This window comes from Alosa sapidissima, chromosome 11, assembly GCF_018492685.1.
Source record: "Alosa sapidissima isolate fAloSap1 chromosome 11, fAloSap1.pri, whole genome shotgun sequence".
Classification (NCBI taxonomy): Eukaryota; Metazoa; Chordata; class Actinopteri; order Clupeiformes; family Clupeidae; genus Alosa; species Alosa sapidissima.
Genome location: NC_055967.1, coordinates 2,212,753 through 2,226,374, shown reverse-complemented (window position 1 = coordinate 2,226,374; position 13,622 = coordinate 2,212,753). Strand labels below are relative to the sequence as shown.

Sequence of the window (13,622 nt, the reverse complement as noted above, 5' to 3'; positions counted from 1 at the left end):
GAATTTGCAACAGTATATTAAGTTTAAGCGAAGTCCTTCAACTACTAGTCACTTGTTAGCGCATAGCTGTATTGCCATAGCTACTCCCATCCACTTGTATAGCATTTTAAGCTAGCGTTAGCTAGCTAGCTAGCTCGGTTCACATGACTAATTAAATTATTCATATCATGTCCTAAAGAATAATTCATTGGTATCATACATGATTATAGACAATAATACTGTGAACACAATTATGTTTATCTGTTCTTATTGCTTATTAAGAGAAAGTTTATCTAGTGACGTAAGGTGACACTCCCACTTATGCAGACCGGAACTGTCCCGTTTTGCTCCCATAGTAACGAATTACGTTGCTCTATCTTGCTAGTAATCAAGGATCTTTCGTTGTAACCAAGGGGGCAGGCGAATTCCCGGAAGTAGAAGAATCGACGTAGGCTGGAGGGACCACCTCTCTGCTAACTCCCATAGAAGTCCATTCATTCTAGGATTTTTTTGAAATACCATAACTTCATATAACATATATCCTGTGCTGATATTGTAGCTTTTGTGTAATCAACATAAACACAACAAAGGCAAAACAGACTCCACTACCTCGTCCGTAACGTTGGTTACCCGTAAGAAGAATGGTTAGCTTGATCGGTTGGAGGGAAGCTAGCTTTGACGTAATCTCTCTTTCGCGCCGTAGGGAGATAACCGTATTGTTTGGATAAGAAGCTCAGTCCACCTTACTGTCTATGACGGTAACTCGTAAGCAAAACCTAGCATACACGACCGTATGTTAAGGTAAAGCATTACACAGAGGCAACCTAATAATAATAAAAAAGTAAACCTAATTTAAAAAAAAAAAAAAAAACGGCAGTAATTATTTCAGAGGTTTTCGATGGATTGACCGTAGGTCGGAAAAGTGGAAAGAAGATAGCTTCAAGGCTATAACTTTTTTGTTTTGTTTTAGCATGACTGTTTTTGAAGATGATCATGTATGGTAGCTTCAACATTAACACGACTTGGTGAGGATGATATTAATAATAATCCATAAATAAATGTTTAACTTTGATGGCGAAGGAAATGTGAGAAGAATTTCTGTGTATCTATCATATGAGTTACAAGATTCAGTTCTATGGCTAACGTCACGAAGTTAAGTGTGAGGCTGCGCAGTACTGGGGGGACCAACTGAAAAATCGTTCTATTTGACTCAGTGCCCTCCCATTGAAAACGACGGAGTCTGTTCGTCCATTTCTTTTACTGTCTATGGTTGTAACGTGGTGGATTTGAATTCAGCTTGAAGTCCATTGCTCTTCTCGCTCTCCGAGTATTCATCCGCCGTGTGTTGTATAGTTTGACGTTGTTAGACCTACCCTACCCCGTTGACCTTGTTGGAGATACATCACATTTTAAACGAGTACAGTACACTGTTACATATGGATTATATGTGAAATGCTATGCCAGACTGGACCATCATATTTCTGTTGTTAGTCATTTTTAATGTGGCGCCGGCGCATTAACACAGTAGAACCATTTGACAGTAAAATATCGGAATGTCACAAATTTAAGTGTAGCCTATGTCACTTAATTATTCATTTCTTTACAATAACCAAACCAGATTTTGTTCAAATCTACACACCTATGGCTACTGAAAAATGTACAGTTAATTTATTGAAGTTATTTGGAAGTGGGCCTATTAAAAAAAGATTTTTTTGTTTTAGAATTTTCAAACGAAAGAGGCGGGTGATTTTAGGATAGGACGGCCTACTAGGCCTAGGCCTACTTTAACTTGTGAATTTAAGTTTAGGGCTTTAACTTGTGAATTTAGGGCTCTCTCTAAACATATGCCTTTATTTTGAATGAACTTGAAAAACAAGTTGAAGGACTGACAAGACTGACAACTCATGATACTTAGTTGAAATACCATTACTTATGAATATACTATGAAATAGATTAAATAAATACTTTATTTTGACTTATTGATCATATAATTTTTTACAGTGCAGCTACATGAATACATTTTCCTGACCCTATAGTCAGATTATATTATATAATTGTGTGCCGTGCACTCTACTCTGGTGAACAATAAGAGCGTTCCATGTTTTAAAAGTACAGGGACAATCTGTATATGTGCAGGGGTAGTTTGTGGTGCGGCCAAAGTGGGGATGGTGGAGTTTGTAATGAGCAAGTAGATCAGACCTACTTTGAACCGCTGATTCACATCCCTTGCACTGCCACATTTACTGTGAAAGAGAACACAGAAAGGGAGGTTGATATACCAATACAGAATATGAATACAGACACACAACATTATGATCACAACACACATTTAAAAATGTATAACACTTCATGAATCAAATTTACCATGTATTGTCCTGTGTACAGCTTTACAAACTCAGCATTACTCGTCTTAAAAAAGTACAAAAGCACATTAAGTGCACCAAGATTTAAGTGCACCAAGATTTATGACCATGTAGCATTGAACAGTTATAAAAGGTTCAGTTTGATGGAGAAGAAAGAGAGGGAAGTACAACACAATAACAAAAAGAAGGAGGGAGAGAGAAAGTGGAAGAGTTAGAAAAAAAGTAAGAAACCGATGGAGAAGAAAAGAAGAGGGAAGTAGGAATACAAGATAGGATGTATAGAAAGTATGAGGGAGGGAGACAAAAGAAAGAAGGGAGTGACCTAGAGAACAGGGCTGTGTGTGTGTGTGTGTGTGTGTGTGTAAAAAATCATCAATTGCTGTAACTTACCTGGCACATGCACCAAATGTTCCAATTTCAGTAATGCTGCAGCAAGCTCCTTCTGAAGTGTATTTGGAACTGGACTGTGAGGGACCGATTGCTCTACAGGTGGTAAATCCTCTTCTACACGCTCTGCAACACCCAAATCCCAACGCCACAACAATAACCCCATTCTCGACCGTTATATTGGGCTGACGCCACAACAGTAACCCATAGCTGGTATGATTAGATGTAAGAAGTTAGTGCAACTATCTGTTTGTAAAAACGCAATAGCTTGGCAAAACATTCGGAAAAGCTACCGAAGATTAAGAATCAATTGATATTTACCTCACATTGTAGATCTTGCATGCCGCTCGTAACGTCTTCAGAGCAATTGTGTGGAAAATGGCAGTTGATTCCTCCTTCCCGCTTAGACTCAGGTCAGGTGCACGAGCTACCGGCGTGGTCACGTCACGTAGTTCTTACCATCCAACATGACAAAATTATGTGAATTTGACATTCTCAAGGAATAGCTTAGGCTCACATGATTTTTTTTAATTTCAGAAGGACCACTAATAAATCATGTGAGGTTCTTTCAATAAATTCATGCAATTTCAACAACCCCAAAGAGACCTTTTTTTCAGTGAAGCTAGCAAAACGGTTAGCATAAGTTCGGCAGACAATGTGGAATGTGAGAAGGTAAGAAACACGATTTAAAACAAGTTTCTTGTTTCTTACTTCTCTCCGGGACGGTAGTCTCAATGTTGCAAGGTTGGTTTTCCGCCTGGGGATGCTAGGGGCAGCGGGAAAAGTCACAATTTTCACCGGAACAGGTCATTTAACCCTCCAAATGATTTCTAAGCGGGTTTATTACGTTGAAATAGTTGCCAAGTTCCCCTTTAATTGAGAACGCGTCTGAGCATGCAGGAGAGGGAGAGAAAACAGTGGCAGATAGATAGATAGATAGATAGATAGATAGATAGATAGAGATCCCAAACATGAAATGAAGTGTTTGCACTTTCTGTGTATATTTTGTGGTATATTCATGCCAACAATGTTACATTAATAAAAATGTAAAAAAAATTGGCTAGTAGAAATTCTGATTGGCTAGTATCTTTGGAAAGTTACCAGCCACATTGGCTGGTGATCCAAAAAGTTAATTTAGAACCCTGGGTAGAAGTTCACCAGGATCTGAGGAGACAGATGGAACTTCTTTAGTCTCCTCAGAAAGAAGAGACGCTGGTGAGCCTTTTTGATCAGGGTAGAGGTGTTGAGGGTCCAAGAGAGGTCCTCAGAGAGATGTATTCCTGTTTCTGTTGCTAGGTCAGATAAACAGTGGCCATGCAGGGGTCCCCATAGAAAAGCTTTGAAAACCTGTAGACTTGGTGAGCATTAAAACCCGTAATTCTGATTTTTGAAAATCATGACAAATGCACAGTCAACAAATATGGGTACGGTGGAAGAAATAACCACCACATCATAGCAATAGACAGTGCTTATGATTAGCTAGCAAGTGAACATGTTAAGTGAACAAAAAAATAAAATACCTTGTGTGATGGACATTGTAAAACAATTTACCATGCTTAGATAGAAAATAGAGAAAAAAAATCAGATGACCAAGACACTCCTTAATTAAAGGAACCATGTGTAAGATTGTGGCCAAAACTGGCACTACAATCACTTTCAAATTACTGTAGAGGGATGTATCCCCTCCCCCTCCCCCTGACTCGAGGTTGCCAACCCGGATGCTGAAACACTACTGACTTTGTGATTAGTAGATAGGTGGAGGGTGGCCAAAACACAACATGACATGACAAAAAACAACATCAACATCAGTTGAGGGACATCAACATCAATCAGGCCAAAACACAACATGACATGACAAAAAAACAACATCAACATCAGTTGAGGGACATCAACATCAATCAGGCCAAAACACAACATGACATGACAAAAAACAACATCAACATCAGTTGAGGGTTGCAACTTCACTTTTTAAATGACAAATATCCTGCCCGGACTACTGTTGTCAGTGATAGTATGTATTTGAAATGAACATGATTTCTTAATGTCTAGTGACATATCAGGGCCATTTTATGATTAATTGAAATACATTTCTTACATATGGTTCCTTTAAGAGCAACAAAAACAAAAATTACATGGACCAGTTAAAAATGCCCATGTGTAGCGGCATGGGGCCTTCTTCAGCGCTTGGGCCTCTTCTCATTTGTCTTTGTCTATCCTCCCTCCCTTCCTTCCTCCGGTCCTAGCCCCTCCTCCTAATTAATGTTGTGAAGGAAACGAGGAAGGTACGATAGGAGGAAAGGAGGAGAGACAGATCTCATGCTCACTCACACATCATTTTCAAAAGACGTCAATTTCTGATGATGCGGTGATGCCTCTTATAGGCCAGAACAGAAATGTCTCGTAGTTTTTATTGGTCCTAATACACTCCTGAATCATATACTAAAAGTCTACCGCCATAGATGGAGTGGAACATATATTTTTTCGAGATTTAAAGCCAAAGTTGTGCCCAACACTAAGTAAATTGAGTAGAATAGGGGCACATTTTCAATTAATAGCTATCACTATGAAACTTCTCCCGTTGATTAGTGACATCATACCAAAGAAAAAATGTATTACAAGTCTTTGAGATTTTATGTTTATATATGCAAATTAGGCATTTATTCATGAAATGTAGCATAATTTGCATATATTGCAAATCACATAATCGGAAAATTGAATGAAGCCAGATTAAAAATGTATTGTTTCAGTATGTTGAGATAATACAGAAAGACAAAATTAAAGAAGGGACTGTGGCTATGTTTCTTTATCATCCCATACATTAGAAAATACTATTTAGAGTCAGATGTTTTGGTAGAAAATATCAGGCTATTGAAAATATATCAACATAACTCCTCCCTAATCAAACACAAAATATAGATAGGAAGAAATCTATAATGAATAGTTTATGTAGGTGTTACTGAAGTGGATATTTCTCCTCCACAGTGTGACCAAGGATGATGGCAAATCCACACTCGGCCCTGAGTTTTGTAAAAACGTCTCTGCGGTTCTTGTCATAGTTCCTTTGTTGACGAAGATGAATGGATTTTTGCTGGTCCACAATTCCATAAGAGGATGATCCTGGCAAAGGAGTTATGACCTGAAGAACGCGGTCGGAACCCACATCGCTTCCCATGTGGGCTTCAGCCGGGCTTACACCAAGAGATTCTAGGACAGCACTATTCAGAGCGAAACGGAACTCGGGAAGAAATCGGTCCCATTGGTTGTGCTGTTCACCCACATAAATGCCAGCATGGCTTTCAAAGTATGATTCACTCTCTCTGTGTAGTTGGTTTGAGGGTGGTATGCACTTGCGAACTTGGACACGACTCCCCAACTGGAACAAAGGTCTTGAAAGATAGAGGTTACAAACTGGGGCCTGCGGTCAGAAAGAATGTACTGAGGCACACCCCAGTGAGTGAAGATATCCTTACGCAGGATTGGAGTGATAACTGGGGAAGTAGCTCTCCGAAGGGGAAATAGTTCCACCCAGGAAGAGAAATAATCGACAACCACTAACAAGTGCTCACATCTGGAAGAGCTCCTAGGTAGCATCACACTTGGTTGTTGGACCATGGTCTGTTGGATCTTTCCAGCCGGCCGACTCACATCAGGCTTGTACTGTTGGCAGATTGAACATTCCTGTATGTACTGCATAGTGCCACCAACTTGGCAACAGAAAGAATGGAAATTACACTGATGTCACATGATCATACTCCTTCCTCCTAGACGGATTGTCAGATTCATGTGAAATGTGGCAAACATGAGGCCAAGATGTCGCTGATGTTAAATTGTGAAGGCATTATTGTGATGATATTCACATGTGTAATTCACATGCCTAGCATAGCGCCACCATCTGGCCAAGCAGGAAGTGTGCCTGAAATGTTCTATGCTTTGAATGTATCGTCTGAAACTTCTCAGGTTAATAGATAGTATTATTATGATGATATCCAGACACCCAATGGGCCGGTCTGGCATAGTGTGTCATTCACATGCCTAGCATGTGCTCGGGCCCGTCATGGCTGCTTGCGGCTATTTTTTATTCATTTTTTTCTGCTGTTATTTTTAACTCATTTTCATTTTCTTTCATTTTTGTTTTTATGTTCATTAGGGCCATCTGTTGTTATCTTTAAGATTTTATGTTTGTTATTTTTTTTTTTAGCCTATTATTATTATTATTATTATTTACGGTATTTATTATTATTATTATTAGAGTGCATGAAAATGCAATCTACTGTTATCCGATTTCTTCTTATTACAGTGCATGAAAATGCACTGTACTGTTCTTCCTAGGCTTCTTATTACAGTGCATGAAAATGCACTGTACTGTTCTTCCTAGGCTTCTTCTTATTAGAGTGCATGAAAATGCACTCTATTGTTATCCGAATTATTCTTAATATTATTACAGTGCATGAAAATGCACTGTACTGTTCTTCCTAGGCTTCTTCTTATTACAGTGCATGAAAATGCACTGTACTGTTATTCCAAGGCATTTTATTATTATTACAGTGCATGAAAATGCACTGTACTGTTCTTCCTAGGCTTCTTATTATAGTGCATGAAAATGCACTATACTGTTCTTCCAAAATTTCTTATTATAGTGCATGAAAATGCACTATACTGTTCTTCCAAAATTTCTTATTACAGTGCATGAAAATGCACTGTACTGTTATTCCAAGGCTTTTTACAGTGCATGAAAATGCACTGTACTGTTATTCCAAGGCATTTTATTATTATTATTACAGTGCATGAAAATGCACTGTACTGTTATTCCAAGGCTTTTTACAGTGCATGAAAATGCACTGTACTGTTCTTCCTAGGCTTCTTATTACAGTGCATGACAATGCACTGTACTGTTCTTCCTAGGCTTCTTCTTATTACAGTGCATGAAAATGCACTGTACTGTTATTCCAAGGCATTTTATTACAGTGCATGAAAATGCACTGTACTGTTCTTCCTAGGCTTCTTATTCTTATGCTTCTTCTTATTAGAGTGCATGAAAATGCACTCTACTGTTATCCGAATTCTTCTTATTACAGTGCATGAAAATGCACTGTACTGTTCTTCCAAGGCTTTTTACAGTGCATGAAAATGCACTGTACTGTTCTTCCTAGGCTTCTTCTTATTACAGTGCATGAAAATGCACTGTACTGTTATTCCAAGGCATTTTATTATTATTACAGTGCATGAAAATGCACTGTACTGTTCTTCCTAGGCTTCTTCTTATTACAGTGCATGAAAATGCACTGTACTGTTCTTCCTAGGCTTCTTATTACAGTGCATGAAAATGCACTGTACTGTTCTTCCTAGGCTTCTTCTTATTACAGTGCATGAAAATGCACTGTACTGTTCTTCCTAGGCTTCTTCTTATTCTTCTTCTTCTTCTAACGCATTTAATGCAGCTTCAACCGTTTAACGTAGAAACTTCATTCAAACTATGTTACGTAGGTCTTACTTAGGACATGGGTGCTATGTATTTTTCAGCTTTGTAACTTTTATACTTTTTAAACTATTAATTAAAAACTAATCAAAATTTCCCCATTGACTTAACATTATGATTATGACATCACAATACGGCCGTTAAGCAATTAGAATCCTATGGCAGGTGTTCGGGCCACCTGGACCAACTGCCAGTCTTAGGCTTTAAGCATACAAACTGGCCCTATTAAGACTACACATCCTGTTCAACTGCTTCCTCTGCCAAAAGCTGTTTCAAAATAAAAGTCCTCACTACAATATTTCACTGTTAAACAATTCAACCCTTTAAACTACTGAACTTTTTAACTGTTCAGCCATTGTAACTGTTACTTGTCATCAACTATGACTCCTACCCACTGTAGCTAGTTAGCTAAGTTAGCTAAGTAACATGGTTAGCATAGTTAGCATGTTAGCATGCTAGTTAGCATTTTTAGCAAAACTGCTAAAAATGATTAGCTAAGTTAGCTAAGTAACGTGGTTAGCATAGTTAGCATGCTAGCATGTTAGCATGCTAGTTAGCATTTTTAGCAAAACTGCTAAAAATGATTAGCTAAGTTAGCTAAGTAACGTCGTTAGCATAGTTAGCATGCTAATATATTAGCATGCTAGTTAGCATTTTTTGCAAAACTGCTAAAAATTATTAGCTAAGTAACGTGGTTAACATAGTTAGCATCCTAGCGTGTTAGCATGCTAGTTAGCATAGTAACTTGTTAATATTATTATCTTTGTTAACATAGTTAGCATAACTGCTAGCAAACATTAGAGCCATTCCAACTGTCAGTTATCGTCAACTATCTACCTAAATAATTTAACCATTTAAACTATCCACCTATTTAACTGTTCAGTCATTCCAACTATATTAAACCTCATCTACTTAGCAACCAATATAGTTTGTTTTTACTCTGTATGATATTTTACATCATATTTTTGCATTTTCAAGCACTGTATTTCCTTCAGGAAATGCTTTTCTAGTTCTTATTCTTCTTCTTCTTCTAACGCACTTAATGCAGCTTCAACCGTTTAACGTAGAAACTTCATTTAAACTATGTTACGTAGGTCTTACTTAGGACATGGGTGCTATGTATTTTTCAGCTTTGTAACTTTTATACTTTTTAAACTATTAATTAAAAACTAGTCAAAATTTCCCCATAGACTTAACATGGGCTGATGACATCACAATAGAGCCGTTAAGCAATTAGAATCCTATGGCAGGTGTTCGGGCCACCTGGACCAACTGCCAGTCTCAGGCTTTAAGCATACAAACTGGCCCTATTAAGACTACACATCCTGTTCAACTGCTTCCTCTGCCAAAAACTGTTTCAAAATAAAAGTCCTCACTACAATATTTCACTGTTAAACAATTCAACCCTTTAAACTACTGAACTTTTTAACTGTTCAGCCATTGTAACTGTTACTTGTCATCAACTATGATTCCTACCCACTGTAGCTAGTTAGCTAAGTTAGCTAAGTAACATGGTTAGCATAGTTAGCATGCTAGCATGTTAGCATGCTAGTTAGCATTTTTAGCAAAACTGCTTAAAATGATTAGCTAAGTTAGCTAAGTCATATGGTTAGCATAGTTAGCATGCTAGCATGTTAGCATGCTAGTTAGCATTTTTAGCAAAACTGCTTAAAATGATTAGCTAAGTCAGCTAAGTAACATGGTTAGCATATTTAGCATGCTAGTTAGCATAGTTAGCATAACTGCTAAAAATGATTAGCTAAGTCACATGGTTAGCATACTTAGCATTTTAACATTGTTAGCATGCTAGTTAGCATACTTGGTTAACATTATTATCTTTGTTAACATAGTTAGCATAACTACTAGCAAACATTAGAGCCATTCCAAGTGTCAGTTATCGTCAACTATCTACCTAAATAATTTAACCATTTAAACTATCCACTTATTTAACTGTTCAGTCATTCCAACTATATTAAACCTTATCTACCAAGCAAATCATTTAACTATATAAACTATCCACCTATTTAACTGTTCAGTCATTCCAACTATATTAAACCTCATCTACCTAGCAACCAATATAGTTTGTTTTTACTCTATATGATATTTTACATCATATTTTTTGCATTTTCATGCACTGTATTTCCTTCAGGAAATGCTTTTCTAGTTCTTCTTCTTCTTATTACAGTGCATGAAAATGCACTGTACTGTTCTTCCAAGGCATTTTATTATTCTTCTTCTTCTAACGCACTTAATGCAGCTTCAACCGTTTAACGTAGAAACTTCATTCAAACTATGTTACGTAGGTCTTACTTAGGACATGGGTGCTATGTATTTTTCATCTTTGTAACTTTTATACTTTTTAAACTATTAATTAAAAACTAATCAAAATTTCCCCATAGACTTAACATGGGCTGATGACATCACAATAGAGCCGTTAAGCAATTAGAATCCTATGGCAGGTGTTCGGGCCACCTGGACCAACTGCCAGTCTCAGGCTTTAAGCATACAAACTGGCCCTATTAAGACTACACATCCTGTTCAACTGCTTCCTCTGCCAAAAACTGTTTCAAAATAAAAGTCCTCACTATAATATTTTACTGTTAAACAATTTAACCCTTTAAACTACTGAACTTTTTAACTGTTTAGCCATTGTAACTGTTACTTGTCATCAACTATGACTCCTACCCACTGTAGCTAGTTAGCTAAGTCACATGGTTAGCATAGTTAGCATGCTAGCATGCTAGTTAGCATTTTTAGCAAAACTGCTTAAAATTATTAGCTAAGTTAGCTAAGTCACATGGTTAGCATTGTTAGCATGCTAGTTAGCATTTTTAGCAAAACTGCTAAAAATGATTAGCTAAGTCACATGGTTAGCATAGTTAGCATGCTAGCATGTTAGCATGCTAGTTAGCATTTTAAGCAAAACTGCTTAAAATGATTAGCTAAGTTAACTAAGTAACATGGTTAGCATAGTTAGCATGTTAGCATGCTAGTTAGCATTTTTAGCAAAACTGCTTAAAATGATTAGCTAAGTTAGCTAAGTCACATGGTTAGCATGCTAGTTAGCATTTTTAGCAAAACTGCTTAAAATGATGAGCTAAGTCAGCTAAGTAACATGGTTAACATACTTAGCATTTTAACATTGTTAGCATGCTAGTTAGCATAGTAACTTGGTTAACATTATTATCTTTGTTAACATAGTTAGCATAACTGCTAGCAAACATTAGAGCCATTCCAAGTGTCAGTTATCGTCAACTATCTACCTAAATAATTTAACCATTTAAAGTATCCACTTATTTAACCGTTCAATCATTCCACCTATATTAAACCTTATCTACCAAGTAAATCATTTACCTATATAAACTATCCACCTATTTAACTGTTCAGTCATTCCAACTATATTAAACCTCATCTACCTAGCAACCAATATAGTTTGTTTTTACTCTGTATGATATTTGACATCATATTGTTTGCATTTTCATGCACTGTATTTCCTTCAGGAAATGCTTTTCTAGTTATACTTCTTCTTCTAACGCGTTTAATGCAGCTTCAACCGTTTAACGTAGAAACTTCATTCAAACTTTGTTACGTAGGTCTTACTTGTGACATAGGGGCTATGTATTTTTCAACTTTGTAACTTTTATACTTTTTAAACTATTAATTCAAAACTACTCCAAATTTCCCCATTGACTTAACATTGGGCCTTTATGACATCACAGCAATTAGAATCCTATGGCAGGTGTTCAGGCCACCTGGACCAACTGCCAGTCTCAGGCTTTAAGCATACAAACTGGCCCTATTAAGACTACACATCCTGTTCAACTGCTTCCTCTGCCAAAAACTGTTTCAAAATAAAAGTCCTCACTATAATATTTTACTGTTAAAACAATTTAACCCTTTAAACTACTGAACTTTTTAACTGTTCAGCCATTGTAACTGTTACTTGTCATCAACTATGACTCCTACCCACTGTAGCTAGTTAGCATGGTTAGCATGCTAACATGTTAGCATGTTAGTTAACATTTTTAGCAAAACTGCTAAAAATGATTAGCTATGTTAGCTAAGTAATGTGGTTAGCATAGTTAGCATTTTTAGCATAACTGCTAAAAACGATTAGCTAAGTTAGCTAAGTAATGTGGTTAGCATAGTTCTCTGCTTTACATCTTTATTTTGTAGTAAAGAAGTGTATGTAGGGTTTAAAGGGTTTTCTCTTTTAAAGATTGGATGGGGGGGGGGGCATACATACCTTCGCCTTGAGCCCCCAATTTGCTAAATCCGCCACTATGCGCAAACGCTCTTGCCACCAGCCTGCAAGCTAGGCCGCTCGTTTTCATTTGTTTGTTTTCTGTTTTATTGTTTTGTTAAGTGTGTGTCGCCGTAGACATAGTGTTTAATTGTTTTGATCTATTGAACTATTGTCGGTGTCACAGACGTCCGGGAACATGACATTTTGGTTTAATACACTGCATTACCTGTTTGAAAATCATAAGCTGTGTTGTGTTTCTTTTCTTGTAAACCTTAAAATGGGAAGGGTGACGGGGTCTAAATATTGACACAGCAGTTTATCGCTGCCTGGCGCCCAACATGATCATTTTCTTTTTCTTGTCTCAGACGCCACCGTTACAACTTACAACGTTTAGAAAGTTCAACTTGTCTGTAGAGAACCTCACCACACTACCACAGAAGTGTCATTCTGTTTTGAACATTGTCTGTGGTGGTGAAAAATAGTTTGTTTTTATGTGTCTTTGCCCTGGTCACTTGCATTGTAAGACAATTTGGTGTTAAAGCAAACTGTCTTGCTTAAAAATGCACCAATGAACGTGATTATGCTCTCAGACAACTGTTTGAACCTGTTAGCTTTTGGAAAAAGACCCTATTGTTGAAATGTTTTAGCTCTGGAACATTCCAACGTGCAAGTGAAAGTTGGGCTCGCCCATAAATATTAGGCTAGCCTACTGATCAAGTGAAGATTTTGCTGTGGGGATCACAGTCTAGGAGCAGCCATTTGGATAGTCATTGTTTAAAAAAATAGTTACAAAAACGTAATACCTCGTAAAATCACGATTACTACATTTTAATACCTTTTAATGGCCTTAATTTTTGTTAAATTAATTTACTTTTTAAAACCCTGTGAACACCCTGTATATATCTTATATTATCATTTATCCGTGTGTATGCAAAAGTGATCTGGAAAAAAAAAAACTGGAGCTGTTGTTAAGCTCCTTTATTGATACTGTGTCAAATAGGCATCTATGCAACATTCAGATAATTTACATAGACCAAAGTGACCAAAACATTTTATTTTCTATATATACAGATATATGTTAAGAACATACCCCTGTAGGGATATACAGTTATTCATACCCCTGGCAAATATTGATTTAATGTTGATTTTCTCTTTAACAATATTTTTGTTC

The 13,622-nt window shown here is 37.0% G+C and overlaps 1 long non-coding RNA gene across 2 annotated transcripts; it reads right to left on the bottom strand.

Annotated features, from left to right (window-relative positions):
- Nucleotides 1-2,036: 2,036 nt before the first annotated feature.
- LOC121723331 lies at nt 2,037-3,350 on the bottom strand. Of its 2 annotated transcripts, none has more exons than XR_006034908.1 (3): nt 3,051-3,350; nt 2,733-2,855; nt 2,037-2,222 (listed from the first exon to the last, which is right to left on the bottom strand). It is a non-coding gene; the product is annotated as an uncharacterized LOC121723331 (long non-coding RNA). The 2 variants fall into 2 exon arrangements; XR_006034909.1 differs by having other exon boundaries at nt 2,733-2,846.
- Between the last annotated feature and the right edge of the window lie 10,272 nt (nt 3,351-13,622).